We start from the raw sequence: 12,979 nt of genomic DNA on the forward strand, positions 1-12,979 counted from the left end.
TGTAGTCAAAAGCCGGTATCCGAATAAATGAGGGAGCGCTCTGCGTGCTCATTCATGGCCTCACTTCTCCGGGTTTTTTTCTTTTTTCAGACAGTCATCATGTCCTCCCTTAGGTAGATTTCTCCCAACGCGTTTCCCGTGGCCCAGTCATCAGGGGAGAAGCCACTATCATAAAATAAAGTATATGCCGTCCATCCAGCTACATTGAAAAGGGAGTATAAACCCGCGCCTGAACATACCTCTTTAAATAAGGCGCTTATTGCCTGAAAACCTCCACATGCACCGCCTCTCATCAGGCACCATGTCCGGTCTTCTGGCGGTCATGTGACTCATTGGAAAGGACACCGGTATCATAGTGGAGCGCACCATGACACGCAGATGTCACTTCCGGTCCGGCAAGGAAAGATCACCCATGTCATGGCGGCGTGAGCCGCATCATGACACGCAGATGTCACTTCCGGTCCGGAGGGGAGAATTTCTCCTACTCCAGACTTAGTAAAAGACAAAGTGTGCAATGCAAGTACCTGAAAATAATCGTCATTTAAACATTTTTACCCCATAAGGTGTCCTCATAAGAATCTTGCCAACCTTACCAGCGGGGGGTATTTTCTATACAAATCCTACAACCTCCGATTTTTTGGGGGAGGATACAACAGAAACAGGGGGATTGGTAGTCTCAAAACTAGGAGGAGGCAATACTTCTAAATTGGGGCGTAAGGCAATAATCCCATATATCAGTCTTTTATAAACAGATCATTAGTCCATACAGTATATTCTTTTTCAATCACGTGTGCGTATCATCACTACAAATCCAGGAGATGCACACAAAAAACAAGAAAAAAGGGGATCAAAGCTATGGGGGGATGTCATAGAGGCTAAAAACAATCCAGTCATTGGGGGGGAAGAAAATATATCCCTCTGGGTACATATAAAGCTCATTCCAGACTAGCTACAGGTATATATGATTTGATTTTCGATGCTTGGAGACCCGGTGGGATTAGGGCGATCTATTTGTCCCCAGATGTCCCTTATATCAAGATCTACCTGGTCAGTGGGGGTTGGCACCCTATAAGATAACGAGAACTGGTGCCCCCAACTCCACGGCGGCTGTCCCTATATGGCCCTGATGCTTCCCTATCAAAAGCTACACTAGCTAAGTGCCCGAAAAAGGAACTACAATGATTAGAAAGTAAAGATTTATAGAGGGGTGTAAAGGGGAAAGGAGGGGATACACCAATGCCAATGATTATAAGAAACAAGCGAAGGTAAGGGTCTCATTCAGACCCAACGGTTGTTGTGTTTTAAGGCGAAAAATCCATTTCGTCTCGCATTGTAGTATCCTCCTATCCCAATTTCCACCCCTTTTGGGTGCCTCTATCTTATCCATCCCCACAAATCTCAGGCCCGATATATCCCCATCATGGATAATGTTTATATGCCTTGCCAAAGGTGTGTCTCTCTCAAGAGCTATGTCTCTGAGATGCTCTCCAATGCGTCTCCTAAATTCACGTATTGTCTTTCCAACATACTCCATGCCACATCTGCATGTTGCTTTATACACAATTCCTCTGGATCGACAATTAATAAAATGGCGTATTTTGTACTCTTGATTAGTGACGTTGCTCTTGAAAGATTGTCCTGTCTCCATTACGCGACAGCCGACACATCCACTACACCGATAGCATCCTTTCATCTTGTTTACAAGCCATGATTCATTTTTTGGAGGAGAAAAGTGACTATGTACAATCCTATCTCCTATTGATCTACCCTTTTGAAAGGTGATCAGAGGATGGGGTCCCACCAGGTCTCCGATGTCATCGTCCATCCTGAGGATCGACCAATGTCTGTCAAGAATTGACCTTATTTGGTCCGCTCCGGAATTATAAGTTGTCATGAACCGACTCATCATCGATTCCTCCTCCCTACCAGGTGGATTTAACAAAGCTGTTCTGCTTATGTCCCGAGTTTCCCTATAGGCCTTACGGAGGTTGCCATCTGGATAGCCCCTCTTTTGAAAACGTTGGCGTAAATCACTTACTTGCTCTACAACCGGATAACTCTACAACCGGGCTTTAGATATAAAGGATGTCCTTTGAGTGAACGGTGGGAGAGGGAGGCAACATCTAGCTCGCTGAGATTTATGAACATTCTTTTGGAAGAAGAGAAAAAGACTCTCTCAATCTCAAGTGATCTCTTAAAGGAACAAATTGAGATTACAAAAAAATTCTCAGCTGAGCCAGACTTTTCCTCCAAGGAGACACTTCTTCAAAACGTAATTGAAAGATATCAGTACAATTTGAAGGAGCGCAAACACCGTAATTTTGTACGGGACCTACAGGAGTTTAAAGAAAATAAAGCCTACAACCTTCCAATCAGTAGGAATTTTGTAGGCAATCCCAGTAGGAATTTTGAAACTGACCTATCATCCACAGACACGGAAGTGTCAGATTCTGATTCACGGACTAGGCCCTCTAGGGGTAGACAGAGAGGTAGAGGAAATCAGAGAGGTCGACCAGGAGATAGGACAGTGAACACCCGTTTTTTAGACCAGGGCTACTTCCTGAGGAACAGACCCGGGACGAACAACTAAGAGGGGTTGAACCCAATCAGGTCATTAACTTATCAGGTAGAATCTTTAACAATTTGGAATTACAAGTGTTGAACAGGGGTTTGAATTTTGTGCCCACATCGGATTTCCAATTCTTTGAGAGTGTAAAGGACTTACATCTATTTATAAGAAAATTGAAGTGGAGAAAACACTTTATCAGGGAGGATAAACGCACTTGTTTAGAGATGAATGTCCCGGACACTCTCTTACCAGACATTAGATTACTTTACGGTCTGGCAGATGATATACCTGAACAGACTGGCGAGGGTCCTTTTACTGACTGTAAATTAAAGAGCTCTAAGATGCCCCCGAATTTGGGTGACCAATCTACATTAGACGTATTTTTAGAACTGGTAACTAAAGATCTAGAGGAATTGGCTACAAAAAAGAGGGGTACAAAGTTCAACTTATCTAAACAGGAGATGGAAGCTCTGCGAGTCTTAGAACAGGATCACAGTATTATAATTAAGCCCTCAGACAAGGGTGGGAACACGGTAATAATGGACTATATTAAATATCAACTCATGTGTGAGAACATATTGAAAAATCGTGAGTCCTACGAACAGTTACCAAACAATCCCACCCCTATGTTTGTAAAAACTTTAAAGGAGATCCTGGACAGAGGTGCTGCTGACTCCTTGATTGATAAAAATGAATATAATTTTTTATACCCAAAACACCCAATAATGCCGACTTTCTATTGTCTCCCCAAATTGCATAAGGGCCTGTTTCCGTTAAAGGGGAGACCAATAGTGTCTGGAATTGGGAGTATTAGTCATCATGTGGGGGTATATCTGGACAGGATTTTAAAACCATTTGTCCTTGCTTTAAATTCATATACCAGAGATTCAGCAGATCTCCTGCGGAAGTTGGATGGTTTGACTTTAGACCCACAGTCGATACTATGTAGCATAGACGTCGAAGCCCTGTACTCTTCCATCAACCATGTGGATGGAATGAGGGCAGTGGAATATTTTTTAAGAGGCAGGGGCCAACAATGTCAGAGGCATAACTCGTTTGTTCTTGAATTACTTCAATTTTGTCTGACCAAAAATATCTTCACCTTTAATGGGAAAATCCTCCACCAGCTCAGGGGCACCGCGATGGGCAATTCATGTGCACCGTCGTATGCGAACTTGCTCCTGGGCTGGTGGGAGGAAACAATCGTCTTCAGTGATCAATATAGTGAGGAATGCTCAAGAATATCTTTCTGGGCTCGTTATATTGACGATGTCCTAATGGTATGGAATGGTGAAGTAGCAGAATTGGTTGACTTTGTGGCCAAATTGAATATCAATCCTTTAGGTTTAAAGTTTACCTTTGAACATCACAGGGATGTACTCCCATTTCTAGATGTCTGTATTCAAAAGACTCCGGAGGGGCAGATTAATACTAAAACCTATCGTAAGCCCACCTCCACAAATGCCCTTTTAAGGTGGGAGAGTCACCATCCGTCTCCCCAAAAAAAGGGTATCCCGAAAGGGCAGTACATGAGGATTCGCCGTAACTGCTCCTCAGAGTTAGATTATCAAGAGCAAGTAAGTGATTTACGCCAACGTTTTCAAAAGAGGGGCTATCCAGATGGCATCCTCCGTAAGGCCTATAGGGAAACTCGGGACATAAGCAGAACAGCTTTGTTAAATCCACCTGGTAGGGAGGAGGAATCGATGATGAGTCAGTTCATAACAACTTATAATTCCGGAGCGGACCAAATAAGGTCAATTCTTGACAGACATTGGTCGATCCTCAGGATGGACGATGACATCGGAGACCTGGTGGGACCCCATCCTCTGATCACCTTTCAAAAGGGTAGATCAATAGGAGATAGGATTGTACATAGTCACTTTTCTCCTCCAAAAAATGAATCATGGCTTGTAAACAAGATGAAAGGATGCTATCGGTGTAGTGGATGTGTCGGCTGTCGCGTAATGGAGACAGGACAATCTTTCAAGAGCAACGTCACTAATCAAGAGTACAAAATACGCCATTTTATTAATTGTCGATCCAGAGGAATTGTGTATAAAGCAACATGCAGATGTGGCATGGAGTATGTTGGAAAGACAATACGTGAATTTAGGAGACGCATTGGAGAGCATCTCAGAGACATAGCTCTTGAGAGAGACACACCTTTGGCAAGGCATATAAACATTATCCATGATGGGGATATATCGGGCCTGAGATTTGTGGGGATGGATAAGATAGAGGCACCCAAAAGGGGTGGAAATTGGGATAGGAGGATACTACAATGCGAGACGAAATGGATTTTTTGCCTTAAAACACAACAACCGTTGGGTCTGAATGAGACCCTTACCTTCGCTTGTTTCTTATAATCATTGGCATTGGTGTATCCCCTCCTTTCCCCTTTACACCCCTCTATAAATCTTTACTTTCTAATCATTGTAGTTCCTTTTTCGGGCACTTAGCTAGTGTAGCTTTTGATAGGGAAGCATCAGGGCCATATAGGGACAGCCGCCGTGGAGTTGGGGGCACCCGTTCTCGTTATCTTATAGGGTGCCAACCCCCACTGACCAGGTAGATCTTGATATAAGGGACATCTGGGGACAAATAGATCGCCCTAATCCCACCGGGTCTCCAAGCATCGAAAATCAAATCATATATACCTGTAGCTAGTCTGGAATGAGCTTTATATGTACCCAGAGGGATATATTTTCTTCCCCCCCAATGACTGGATTGTTTTTAGCCTCTATGACATCCCCCCATAGCTTTGATCCCCTTTTTTCTTGTTTTTTGTGTGCATCTCCTGGATTTGTAGTGATGATACGCACACGTGATTGAAAAAGAATATACTGTATGGACTAATGATCTGTTTATAAAAGACTGATATATGGGATTATTGCCTTACGCCCCAATTTAGAAGTATTGCCTCCTCCTAGTTTTGAGACTACCAATCCCCCTGTTTCTGTTGTATCCTCCCCCAAAAAATCGGAGGTTGTAGGATTTGTATAGAAAATACCCCCCGCTGGTAAGGTTGGCAAGATTCTTATGAGGACACCTTATGGGGTAAAAATGTTTAAATGACGATTATTTTCAGGTACTTGCATTGCACACTTTGTCTTTTACTAAGTCTGGAGTAGGAGAAATTCTCCCCTCCGGACCGGAAGTGACATCTGCGTGTCATGATGCGGCTCACGCCGCCATGACATGGGTGATCTTTCCTTGCCGGACCGGAAGTGACATCTGCGTGTCATGGTGCGCTCCACTATGATACCGGTGTCCTTTCCAATGAGTCACATGACCGCCAGAAGACCGGACATGGTGCCTGATGAGAGGCGGTGCATGTGGAGGTTTTCAGGCAATAAGCGCCTTATTTAAAGAGGTATGTTCAGGCGCGGGTTTATACTCCCTTTTCAATGTAGCTGGATGGACGGCATATACTTTATTTTATGATAGTGGCTTCTCCCCTGATGACTGGGCCACGGGAAACGCGTTGGGAGAAATCTACCTAAGGGAGGACATGATGACTGTCTGAAAAAAGAAAAAAACCCGGAGAAGTGAGGCCATGAATGAGCACGCAGAGCGCTCCCTCATTTATTCGGATACCGGCTTTTGACTACAAGCTGTGATCTAGAGGACGCACAACTCGGGTGAGGTCGTTCCTTTCTACTAAAAAATACCTAAAGGTATTATTGGTAATGGTTGGAGCCCTTAAGAGAAAAGAATTATAGTGGCTCACCGTTATAGTTATTTTGTTGCGCTGATAGCGCTATTTGTAGTATTTGCACATTGTGGGTTAATTTATTTGTGGTTTTGAGCCAGCGGGCTCTTTTAATGGATTAAATTAAAAGTTAATTTTTAATTTTTAACTACTGTTCCGCCTTGCTTATGGACCTATTTAACTGATTGGTGGTACCAGTCTAACGAGTTTTTGTATTTGAAAGGGGCATGGCTGGTTTTTTGACTAGAGGGATCAATACTGATACTTGGGTGGCGGAAGTAAAGGAGGTTTTTTCAGAAAAGACATTTGTACAACCAAAATATACTCCCTCTTATAGCAATGCCTTTAAGGAGCTAACAAAAATTTATAAGAATCAAATTTCCAGCTGGTGGGAGGTACAGAGCTTGGAAAACTATATAAAGGCAGGCATTGTGCCAAGACATTTAAGGATAACTCTACAACCGGGCTTTAGATATAAAGGATGTCCTTTGAGTGAACGGTGGGAGAGGGAGGCAACATCTAGCTCGCTGAGATTTATGAACATTCTTTTGGAAGAAGAGAAAAAGACTCTCTCAATCTCAAGTGATCTCTTAAAGGAACAAATTGAGATTACAAAAAAATTCTCAGCTGAGCCAGACTTTTCCTCCAAGGAGACACTTCTTCAAAACGTAATTGAAAGATATCAGTACAATTTGAAGGAGCGCAAACACCGTAATTTTGTACGGGACCTACAGGAGTTTAAAGAAAATAAAGCCTACAACCTTCCAATCAGTAGGAATTTTGTAGGCAATCCCAGTAGGAATTTTGAAACTGACCTATCATCCACAGACACGGAAGTGTCAGATTCTGATTCACGGACTAGGCCCTCTAGGGGTAGACAGAGAGGTAGAGGAAATCAGAGAGGTCGACCAGGAGATAGGACAGTGAACACCCGTTTTTTAGACCAGGGCTACTTCCTGAGGAACAGACCCGGGACGAACAACTAAGAGGGGTTGAACCCAATCAGGTCATTAACTTATCAGGTAGAATCTTTAACAATTTGGAATTACAAGTGTTGAACAGGGGTTTGAATTTTGTGCCCACATCGGATTTCCAATTCTTTGAGAGTGTAAAGGACTTACATCTATTTATAAGAAAATTGAAGTGGAGAAAACACTTTATCAGGGAGGATAAACGCACTTGTTTAGAGATGAATGTCCCGGACACTCTCTTACCAGACATTAGATTACTTTACGGTCTGGCAGATGATATACCTGAACAGACTGGCGAGGGTCCTTTTACTGACTGTAAATTAAAGAGCTCTAAGATGCCCCCGAATTCGGGTGACCAATCTACATTAGACGTATTTTTAGAACTGGTAACTAAAGATCTAGAGGAATTGGCTACAAAAAAGAGGGGTACAAAGTTCAACTTATCTAAACAGGAGATGGAAGCTCTGCGAGTCTTAGAACAGGATCACAGTATTATAATTAAGCCCTCAGACAAGGGTGGGAACACGGTAATAATGGACTATATTAAATATCAACTCATGTGTGAGAACATATTGAAAAATCGTGAGTCCTACGAACAGTTACCAAACAATCCCACCCCTATGTTTGTAAAAACTTTAAAGGAGATCCTGGACAGAGGTGCTGCTGACTCCTTGATTGATAAAAATGAATATAATTTTTTATACCCAAAACACCCAATAATGCCGACTTTCTATTGTCTCCCCAAATTGCATAAGGGCCTGTTTCCTTTAAAGGGGAGACCAATAGTGTCTGGAATTGGGAGTATTAGTCATCATGTGGGGGTATATCTGGACAGGATTTAAAACCATTTGTCCTTGCTTTAAATTCATATACCAGAGATTCAGCAGATCTCCTACGGAAGTTGGATGGTTTGACTTTAGACCCACAGTCGATACTATGTAGCATAGACGTCGAAGCCCTGTACTCTTCCATCAACCATGTGGATGGAATGAGGGCAGTGGAATATTTTTTAAGAGGCAGGGGCCAACAATGTCAGAGGCATAACTCGTTTGTTCTTGAATTACTTCAATTTTGTCTGACCAAAAATATCTTCACCTTTAATGGGAAAATCCTCCACCAGCTCAGGGGCACCGCGATGGGCAATTCATGTGCACCGTCGTATGCGAACTTGCTCCTGGGCTGGTGGGAGGAAACAATCGTCTTCAGTGATCAATATAGTGAGGAATGCTCAAGAATATCTTTCTGGGCTCGTTATATTGACGATGTCCTAATGGTATGGAATGGTGAAGTAGCAGAATTGGTTGACTTTGTGGCCAAATTGAATATCAATCCTTTAGGTTTAAAGTTTACCTTTGAACATCACAGGGATGTACTCCCATTTCTAGATGTCTGTATTCAAAAGACTCCGGAGGGGCAGATTAATACTAAAACCTATCATAAGCCCACCTCCACAAATGCCCTTTTAAGGTGGGAGAGTCACCATCCGTCTCCCCTGAAAAAGGGTATCCCGAAAGGGCAGTACATGAGGATTCGCCGTAACTGCTCCTCAGAGTTAGATTATCAAGAGCAAGTAAGTGATTTACGCCAACGTTTTCAAAAGAGGGGCTATCCAGATGGCATCCTCCGTAAGGCCTATAGGGAAACTCGGGACATAAGCAGAACAGCTTTGTTAAATCCACCTGGTAGGGAGGAGGAATCGATGATGAGTCGGTTCATAACAACTTATAATTCCGGAGCGGACCAAATAAGGTCAATTCTTGACAGACATTGGTCGATCCTCAGGATGGACGATGACATCGGAGACCTGGTGGGACCCCATCCTCTGATCACCTTTCAAAAGGGTAGATCAATAGGAGATAGGATTGTACATAGTCACTTTTCTCCTCCAAAAAATGAATCATGGCTTGTAAACAAGATGAAAGGATGCTATCGGTGTAGTGGATGTGTCGGCTGTCGCGTAATGGAGACAGGACAATCTTTCAAGAGCAACGTCACTAATCAAGAGTACAAAATACGCCATTTTATTAATTGTCGATCCAGAGGAATTGTGTATAAAGCAACATGCAGATGTGGCATGGAGTATGTTGGAAAGACAATACGTGAATTTAGGAGACGCATTGGAGAGCATCTCAGAGACATAGCTCTTGAGAGAGACACACCTTTGGCAAGGCATATAAACATTATCCATGATGGGGATATATCGGGCCTGAGATTTGTGGGGATGGATAAGATAGAGGCACCCAAAAGGGGTGGAAATTGGGATAGGAGGATACTACAATGCGAGACGAAATGGATTTTTCGCCTTAAAACACAACAACCGTTGGGTCTGAATGAGACCCTTACCTTCGCTTGTTTCTTATAATCATTGGCATTGGTGTATCCCCTCCTTTCCCCTTTACACCCCTCTATAAATCTTTACTTTCTAATCATTGTAGTTCCTTTTTCGGGCACTTAGCTAGTGTAGCTTTTGATAGGGAAGCATCAGGGCCATATAGGGACAGCCGCCGTGGAGTTGGGGGCACCAGTTCTCGTTATCTTATAGGGTGCCAACCCCCACTGACCAGGTAGATCTTGATATAAGGGACATCTGGGGACAAATAGATCGCCCTAATCCCACCGGGTCTCCAAGCATCGAAAATCAAATCATATATACCTGTAGCTAGTCTGGAATGAGCTTTATATGTACCCAGAGGGATATATTTTCTTCCCCCCCAATGACTGGATTGTTTTTAGCCTCTATGACATCCCCCCATAGCTTTGATCCCCTTTTTTCTTGTTTTTTGTGTGCATCTCCTGGATTTGTAGTGATGATACGCACACGTGATTGAAAAAGAATATACTGCATGGACTAATGATCTGTTTATAAAAGACTGATATATGGGATTATTGCCTTACGCCCCAATTTAGAAGTATTGCCTCCTCCTAGTTTTGAGACTACCAATCCCCCTGTTTCTGTTGTATCCTCCCCCAAAAAATCGGAGGTTGTAGGATTTGTATAGAAAATACCCCCCGCTGGTAAGGTTGGCAAGATTCTTATGAGGACACCTTATGGGGTAAAAATGTTTAAATGACGATTATTTTCAGGTACTTGCATTGCACACTTTGTCTTTTACTAAGTCTGGAGTAGGAGAAATTCTCCCCTCCGGACCGGAAGTGACATCTGCGTGTCATGATGCGGCTCACGCCGCCATGACATGGGTGATCTTTCCTTGCCGGACCGGAAGTGACATCTGCGTGTCATGGTGCGCTCCACTATGATACCGGTGTCCTTTCCAATGAGTCACATGACCGCCAGAAGACCGGACATGGTGCCTGATGAGAGGCGGTGCATGTGGAGGTTTTCAGGCAATAAGCGCCTTATTTAAAGAGGTATGTTCAGGCGCGGGTTTATACTCCCTTTTCAATGTAGCTGGATGGACGGCATATACTTTATTTTATGATAGTGGCTTCTCCCCTGATGACTGGGCCACGGGAAACGCGTTGGGAGAAATCTACCTAAGGGAGGACATGATGACTGTCTGAAAAAAGAAAAAAACCCGGAGAAGTGAGGCCATGAATGAGCACGCAGAGCGCTCCCTCATTTATTCGGATACCGGCTTTTGACTACAAGCTGTGATCTAGAGGACGCACAACTCGGGTGAGGTCGTTCCTTTCTACTAAAAAATACCTAAAGGTATTATTGGTAATGGTTGGAGCCCTTAAGAGAAAAGAATTATAGTGGCTCACCGTTATAGTTATTTTGTTGCGCTGATAGCGCTATTTGTAGTATTTGCACATTGTGGGTTAATTTATTTGTGGTTTTGAGCCAGCGGGCTCTTTTAATGGATTAAATTAAAAGTTAATTTTCAATTTTTAACTACTGTTCCGCCTTGCTTATGGACCTATTTAACTGATTGGTGGTACCAGACTAACGAGTTTTTATCAATTTTACCACACGTTGAACGGTATAAACGCCCCCCTAAAAGAATTTCAGGAATTGCTGGCTTTTGTTCATTCCGCCTCCCAAAAGTCGGAATAAAAAGCAATCAAAAAATGTCATGTGCCTGAAAATGGTACCAATAAAAACGGCAACTCGTCTCACAAAAAACAAGATCTCATATGACTCTGTGGGCCAAAATATGGATAAATTATAGCTCTCAAAATGTGGTGATGCAAAAACTATTTTTTGCAATAAAAAGCATCTTTTAGTGTGTGACGGCTGCCAATCATAAAAATCCACCAAAAAAACGCTATAAAAGTAAATCAAACCCCCCTTCATCACCCCCTTAGTTAGGGAAAAGTAATAAATTTTTTTAAAAAAGTATTTATTTCAATTTTCCCATTAGGGTTAGGGTTAGGGTTAGTGCTAGGGTTAGGGCTAGGGTTAGGGCTGGGGTTAGGGTTGGGGTTAGGGTTTCAGTTAGAATTGAGGGGTTTCCACTGTTTAGGCACATCAGGGGCTCTCCAAACGTGACATGGCGTCAGATCTCAATTCCAGCCAATTCTGCGTTGAAAAACTAAAACAGTGCTCCTTCCCTTCCGAGTTCTCCCGTGCGCCCAAACAGTGGTTCCACCCCAGATATGGGGAATCAGCGTTCTCAGGACAAATTTGACAACAACTTTTGGGGTCCAATTTGTCCTGTTACCCTTGGGAAAATAAAAATTTGGGGGCTAAAATATCATTTTAGTGGAAAAAAAAATATTTTTTATTTTCACGGCTCTGCATTATAAACTAGTGAAACACTTGTTGGTTCAAAGTTCTCACAACACATCTAGATAAGTTCCTTGGGTCTTGTTTCCAATATGGGGTCAATTGTGGGGGGTTTCTACTGTTTAGGTACATCAGGGGCTCTGCAAATGCAAACATGACGCCTGCAGACCATTCCACCTAAGTCCATTTCAAACGGCGCTCCTTCCCTTCCGAGCTCTGCCGTGCGCCCAAACAGTGGTTCCCCCCCATATATGGGGTGTCAGCGTACTCAAAACAAATTGGACAACAACTTTTGTGCTCCAATTTCTCCTGTTACCCTTGGGAAAAAAAAATTGGGGGCAAAAAGATCATTTTTTGTGAAAAAAATATGATTTTTTTTACGGCTCTACATTATAAACTTCTGTGAAGCACTTGGAGGTTCAAAGTGCTCACCACACATCTAGATTAGTTCCTTAGAGGGTCTACTTTCCAAAATGGTGTCACTTGTGGGGGGTTTCCACTGTTTAGGCACATCAGGGGCTCTTCAAATGCAACAAGGTATCCGATCTCAATTCCAGCAAATTTTGCATTGAAAAGTCAAATGGCGCTCCTTCCCTTCCGAGCTCTGCCATGTGCCCAAACAATGGTTTACCCCAACATATGTGGTATACCGTACTCAGGACCAATTGTACAACGACTTTTGTGGTCCAATTTCTCCTGTTACCCTTGGTAAAATAAAACAAATTGGATCTGAAGTAAAAATTTTATGAAAAAAAAGTTAAATGTTCAATTTTTTTAAACATTCCAAAAATTCCTGTGAAGCACCTAAAGGGTTAATAAACTTTTTGAATGTGGTTTTGAGTACCTTGAGGGGTGCAGTTTTTAGAATGGTGTCACTTTTGGGCATTTTCTGTCATATAGACCCCTCAAAGTCACTTCAAGTGTGAGGTGGTCCCTAAAAAAAATGGTTTTGCAAATTTTGTTGCAAAAATGAGAAATCGCTGGTCAACTTTTAACCCTTATAACTCCCTAACAAAAAAAATTATGTTTCCAAA

Source organism: Ranitomeya variabilis, chromosome 1 (assembly GCF_051348905.1).
Source record: "Ranitomeya variabilis isolate aRanVar5 chromosome 1, aRanVar5.hap1, whole genome shotgun sequence".
Classification (NCBI taxonomy): Eukaryota; Metazoa; Chordata; class Amphibia; order Anura; family Dendrobatidae; genus Ranitomeya; species Ranitomeya variabilis.